General features: G+C 40.7%; 1 pseudogene; it reads left to right on the top strand.

Moving 5' to 3' along the window:
* Positions 1-4,581: 4,581 nt before the first annotated feature.
* On the top strand, positions 4,582-5,345 carry LOC100956962 (annotated as a pseudogene).
* The last annotated feature ends 1,858 nt before the right edge of the window (positions 5,346-7,203 follow it).

Raw genomic sequence — 7,203 nt, 5'->3', positions numbered from 1 at the left:
AAAAAAAAAAAAAAAAAGAAAGTAAATGGATAGAAAAATATATTCCATGCAAACAGTAACCAATAAAAAAGAGTTGTAGTGACTTTACTTAAGGGTGGTGGTCCCCCTTTGCTTGAAGATGGTGCAGAGGCCTCTACCTTGTAAGATAACATTACCCCACCCACTGCCAGGATTGACCTTCAATGTTCCTTCCTCCCTGTTAGTTCAAGAACGAAGTTAAGTCATAATATAACTTAGCCACTGAAACAGTAGGCCTGCTAAGAGAGAAGAGGGGAAATGTTTCAAAAGACTGCAGGAACTAACCAATATATAAGGCAGAAGCCCAGAGAGTATAGATGGGGAACATGGATGGGATTCTGAAGATTTTATATCAAGGGAGGTGTTATAAGCTGAATTATGTCTTCTGAAAGAGATATGTTTGTTGCTGTATGGGTCTCACGGAAAAGTGATGTTGTGGAGAATAAGCATGCTTATTGAAATTGTGTTTTAAATAAAGGTGACCATCTGCTCACTCAGGCAAAATGACGAGCTTCTTTATTTGTGGTTGGTTTATATAGGGAATTTTGTACATGGGCACAATACAGCAATGACCTCATTGATCCATTTAAACATCATGTGATTACCTTGCGATTAGCTTCCAATAATCCACTCAACATACACCTTTTGACATAACCCAATTTAACATAACTTAATGGAGAACATGTTGTTAGCCATTACTTCTTTGTTCTTATCTGATGATGCCTGAGGCTATGGAGGAACAAGATAGATAGAATACCTGGCCTTGCTGGCTTTGTAGTTTAGAGGCTGTTATTTCAGATCTTTAAACAAGGAATAAAGAAACTTCTTGGGCATATAGGAATTTGTGTGCAAACCTCTACTCTCATATAGGCCTTTTTGGCTGGAACCTTTTATAAGGAATTTTTGGGCTGGACTTCTCAAAAGCCTTTCATGAGCCCAAGTTTCATCTGTGCCATTAGATACCTGTATGCATTGGGTAAATTCCTCTTCTCTTGAAGTCCCTGAGCATGTTTCCATTCCCAGACCCATCAGCAAGTGACCTTCATCACTTACCACAGATCAGGGAAGGTAACTGATGGATATCTGGCCAATTTTCCAAAGGGCTTTTTTATTGGCCTTATAAAGTAAACCTTAATTCCTTAATGCAGTAAATGCTATTCCAGCTGAAGCCTTGGTCATGTTAGGCTCACAACCAACCTGGTCACATGGGATTTTGCCTCAGTTTCTTACAACTATGCCTGCACAAAATCTTTTCACTGCTCTCTCTCAAACGGATTTTTGGCCAGAGGCATATAGGTGTTTTGCCTATGTATGTTCAAGTCTAAACCCCAGTATCTTGGAATGTGGCCTTTTTTGGAAATAGGGTCTTTATAGATTTAATGAAGTTAAAATGCGATCATTTGGGAGTGTTCTATATCATTTTGACCATGTCCTTTAAAGGGAGAAATTTGCGCACAAACAAAGAGAAGGTGACATGAAGACACACAGGGAGAAGAAGTTCATGTGAAGATGGAGGCAAAGATTGAACTGATGCAGCTGCAAGCCAAAGAACACCAAGGACTGCCAGCACCACCAGATGCTAAGAAGAGGCACAGAAGAATTCTATCCAGACTCCCAGAGGGAGCATGGCCCTGCTGACATCTTGATTTCAGATGTTTAGGCTCCAGAGCCATGAGACAATACATTTCTGTTGTTTTAAGCCGCTCAGTTTGTGGTACTTTGTTATGACAACCCTACTAAACTAATTCAGGAGGTAATCTATAAAGTCAACTAAGAGTTTATTGATGCACGCCTACTTTCCTATGATACAGGATTAAAAATCTTGGCAGTACCCTTGGAGATGATGTTACATACATTATTAGAAGCTTAGAGAAACCAACAGGCAAGTGAGGTAGAAATGCTATAACTGCCATGGCAGACTGTAGGAGATAGACCAAAAAGCACAGAAAATAGGCGTGTGTGTGTGTGTTGGGGGGGGTTGTTATGGACAGAATTGTGTCCCCCTGAAATTCATGTTGTAATTCTAATACCCACTGTGACTGTACTTGGAGATAGGGCCTTTAGTGAGGTAATTAAGGTTCAATGAGGTCATAAGGGTGGGGCCCAGATGCTATAGGACTGGTGTCCTTCTAAGAAGAGGAAGAGACACCAGAGAGTTCTCCCTCTCTCCATTGCAGACAGAGGAAAGGCCATGGGAGGACACAGTGAGAATGTGGCCATCTATAAGCCAGGAAGAAAGGCCTCACTAGAAACCAACTCTGACCTTGATCTTGGACTTGTAGCCTCCAGAACTGTGACTGTGTTGTTTAAGTCCCCCCAGCCTGTGGGATTTTGTTATGGCAGCCCAAGCAACTAATACATGGATTATGTTACATAAAGCTAGAAAGCCCACCAGATAGCTGTGTTTCAGAGACGGACACCCAGGATACTCTTTACCAAGACAATAAGAAATTCATGAGTAACAGGGAGCCAGCATCATTGAGAAACTCAACAACTATCCTCCAGAGGCCAGGGAAGATAGTTGGATATGCTATTATAGAACAGAGCTCATTGTGAGCAATGAGAATAATGGAATCCCAAAATGATAGATGGCAGGTGGTGACACTTAACTGTCAAAGCAAGGTGGGTGCCTGGTAGAGACAAATGCCTGACCAAGGGGTACCAAGTAATCACACAGCCATGAGCTGGGTTCTCTCAGATCCACCAAATCATAAGTTCAAGAAGGCCAAAAAGCAGTCCTTCTAAAGATGGAAGTGGCACATCTGGGTCGATTATAAGCAGAGACAGAAAGTACAAGCAAGCTGCAAAAGCAAGTGACCCTGGCCCTATACCTTTCACCACTGCTCTACTTGTGCTTCTGCCTCAGTTCACATGCATGGCTTCATGGGGTATTTCTTGTGACCAGGTAATGGAAGAGGAAAACAGTCAAGCTTGGTTCATGGATGTGAAAGCTCAGAATGTTTTTTTTTTTTTTTTTTTTTGAGACAGAGCCTCAAGCTGTCCCCCTGGGTAGAGTGCCATGGCATTACAGCTCACAGCAACCTCCAACTCCTGAGCTCAAGCGAGTCTCCTGCCTCCGCCTCCCAAGTAGCTGGGACCACAGGCGCCCGCCACAACACCCGGCTATTTTTTTTTTTTTTGGTTGCAGCCGTCATTGTTGTTTGGCGGGTCCAGGCTGGGGATTCGAACCCGCCACCTTAGGTGTACGTGGCTGGCGCCTTAGCCGGTTGAGCTATAGGCGCCGAGCCCAGAATGTTGATATATACTAAAAATAGCAGACAGAAGTGAAACAGAAAATAGAAAAACAATAGAAAGAATCAATGGGCTTGGTCCCCATAGCTCAGTGAGTAGAGCACCAGCCATATACACCAAGACTGGTGGGTTTAAGCCTGGCCTGGGCCTGCTAAACCACAATGACAACTGCAACCAAAAAAATAGCCAGGCATTGTGGCGGGTGCCTGTAGTCCCAGCTACTCGGGATGCTGAGGCAAGAGAATCGCTTAAGCCCAAGAGTTGGAGGTTGCTGTGAGCTGTGATGCTATGGCACTCCATTCAGGGCAACATAGTGAGACTCTGTCTCAATAAAAAAAGAAAAAGAAAGAATCAACAAAACCAAAAGTAGGTTCTTTGAAAACATCAGCAAAATTTACAAACCATTAGCTAGACTAAGAAAAAAAAAAGACAGAAATTACTAAAATCAGAAAATTTAACACTGGCTTTATAGAAATTAAAAGGATTAAGGAATATTATGAACAATTATACATCAAAGAATTAAACAAGCTAGATAAAATGGAAAAATTCCTAGGAACATGTAAACTACCAAAATTGACTGACAAAAAAATATAAAATATCAACAGACCTTTAACAAGTAAAGAGATTGAATCAGTAATCAAAAATCTCCCAGTACAGAAAAGTCTAGGACCAGATGTCTTCCCTAGTGAATTCTACCAAACATTTAAGGGAAAATTAACAGCAATCATGCCCAAAATCTTTCAAAAAATAGAAGAGGAAAGAACACTTTCCAGCATATTCTATAAGGCCTGCATTACCCTGACACCAAAGACAAACAAAGATACCACAAGAAAAGAAAACTATTAACCAATATCCTCTATGAATACAGACACAAAAATCCTCAGCAAACATGCTGGGTGGGCATGGTGCTCACACCTATAATCCTAGCACACTACAAGGCCAAGGCAGGTAGATCTCCTGAGCTCAGGTGTTCAAGACCAGCCCGAACTAGACGGAGACCCATCTCTACTAAAAATAGAAAAACTAGCTGGGTATTGTGGTGGGCACCTATAGTCTCAGCTACTAGGGAAGCTGAGACAAGAGGATCGCTTGAGCCCAAGAGTTTGAGATTGCTGTGAGCTATGATGCCACGACACTCTGCTCAGGGAGACGGAGTGAGACTCTGTCTCAAAAAAAAAAAAAGTCCTCAAAAAGTGACCTTTTCCTGTTGCAGCCAGACTATGCAGAGTTGGTTCGTGAATCTGTGAGACCCAAGATTGAAAGCTTCTTTATACCCTGGAGACTGCACCCATTCGCTCTGTGGCCATCATCATGCCACAAAATGAATGTATAGAATGACACCATAAACCCTATGGATATCATTTGGATTACCATGAGAAACAGAAAAAAGAAAAGTCGAGAGACTCACGAGTGGTCAAAGAAGGCAAAGAAGATGACTGGTCTGAAGGCTAAACTCTACTATAACAGCACCATACTGAGAAAATACAAGTGAAAAAGACTACCAAGGTACATGAAAAGAGAGAAACACTCAACAGAAGGATGACGAAAAGACTCTACAGGGAGCAGTGCTTGCCTATCTGCTGGACAGAGAGGAACAGTCCTAAGCCAAACTACTGTCTAATAGGATTAAACAAAAATGAAAAGAGAAAGCAGGAAAATGGGAAGTATCTCTGCCCAAAGTTCATGCCCAGGGAAAAACAGAAGTGTTAAAAGTTATTCAAACAGAAAAGAGAAAGAATAAGGCATGGAAGAGGATGGTTACTAAAGTCTGCTTTGTTGGAGATGGCTTTACAAGAAAACCATCTAAATATCAAAGATTCATCAGGCCAATGGGCTTACGTTTGAAGAAAGCCCATGTAACACATCATGAACTGAAGGCCACCTTTTTTTGCCTACCAATACTTGGTGTAAAAAAGAATCCCTCATCCCCATTATATACAACTTTGGGTGTTATTGAGGTCAATGTGAGTGAGCTGGGCCTTGTGAACAAGGGGGCAAGGTTATTGGGGGGAAATATGCCCAGGTTACCAACAATCCTGAAAATGATGGATGCATAAATGCAGTCTTACTGGTTTGAGAACCATTTCGTACAAGTAACTTCTTATTGAAGATTACATACCAACTTAGAAAACGAGCATTACTGTCATGTTTCTGAATGCTACCCAACAGCCTTATGTATCTACGGCCATTAAGAGAACTATTAAATTGTACAAAACATTTTTAAAAATCTTTAGCAAAATACTAGCAAACCAAATTCAACAGAACATGAAAAAAATTATGCACCATGAGTACATGAGCAAGTGGTATTGATCCTAGGAATGCAAGGGTAGTTCTCCACAAGAATATAGATCAATATAACACATCACATTAAAAGAACAAAGAAAAAAATATGATCATCTTAATAGCTTCAAAAAAAGCATTTGGCAAAACTCAACACTTTCATGAATAAACACTCAGCAAACTAAAAATAAAAGGGAACTTTCTTAATATAGTAAAGGTCATTTGTGAAAAACCTACAGCTAATCTCCTACTGCAATGGTGAAAGACTGAAAGTTTTCCCTGTAAGATCAGGAACAAGGCGAGGATGCCTGCTTGAATCACTGCTCACTGAACATTGTACTTCTAGTGTATACCATGAAGCTAGTACTTGAGTACTAGCTAAAGCAATTTGACAAAAAAAATAAATAGAAGGTATTCAAACTGGAACAAAAAGGATAACTATTTCTGTTTCCAAATAACATGATCCTATAAGTAGAAAATCACATAAAATACACACAAAAAACTACTCGTTGTGATCAACATGCAAAAATCAGCTATAACTCCAGAACAATGTGAATGTACTCAGTGCCACTGAGCTACACACTTTAAAATGGTTAAAACGGTAAATATTGGGCAGTACCTGTGGCTCAAAGGAGTAGGGTGCTAGCCCCATATGCCGGAGGTGGTGGGTTCAAACCCAACCCTGGCCAAAAACTGCAAAAAAAAAAAAAAAACGGTAAATATTATATTATGTATATTTTACCACAATAAAAAAAGAAGAGGCAGGAGGGTAAGAGATTCAGGAGATGTAACAGTAGAAACAGAAAACCATCGTCAGAGCAAGATTTGAAGATGCTACGCTGCTGAGTTTTGAAGGTGGAGGAAGGGCCACAAGTCAGAGAATGGAGGCACTCTCTAGAAGCTAGGTAAGGTAAAGAAATGAATTCTCCCCTAGAGCATCCAGAGGAAATGTAGCCCTGCTCACACCTTGAACTTAGCCCCATAAAAGACTCATTTTGGATTTTTGATCTCCAGAACTTTAAGAGAATAAATCTGTGGCTCAGCGCCTGTGGCTCACATGGCTAAGGCACCAGTCACGTACACCTGAGCTGGTGGGTTCGAATCCAGCCTGGGCCCGCCAAACAACAATGACGGCTGCAACCAAAAACTAGCCTGGTGTTGTGGCAGGCGCCTATAGTCCCAGCTACTTGGGAGGCTGAGGCAGGAGACTCACTTGAGCCCAGGAGTTAGAGGTTGCTGTGAGCTGTGATGCCACGGCACTCTACCCAGGATGACAGCTTGAGGCTCTGTCTCAAAAAAAAAAAAATAATAATAATAAAATAAATAAATAAAAATAAAAAAGAGAATAAATCTGTGATGTTAAAAAAGCACACACTCATTAAAGTAAGAACAAGATATAAAACTAAAAATGTTACTTATAACAGCAAATGTAGAGATGCTAAAAAAAATCAATTGTGTTTTTGTATAATAGTGATGAATAATCCAAAAAAGAAACTAAAAAAAATTCCATTTGTAATAGCTACAAATAAAATAAAATACCTAGGAATAAATTTAACCAAGGAGGTGAAAGACCTGTACATTAAAAACTATAAAATAGGCTTGGCGCCTGTGGCTCAAGCGGCTAAGGCGCCAGCCACATAAGGTGGCGGGTTC

Source organism: Otolemur garnettii, unplaced genomic scaffold, assembly GCF_000181295.1.
Source record: "Otolemur garnettii isolate 467f Iridium unplaced genomic scaffold, OtoGar3 scaffold00158, whole genome shotgun sequence".
Classification (NCBI taxonomy): Eukaryota; Metazoa; Chordata; class Mammalia; order Primates; family Galagidae; genus Otolemur; species Otolemur garnettii.
This window is presented reverse-complemented; position numbering and strand designations above follow the sequence as displayed.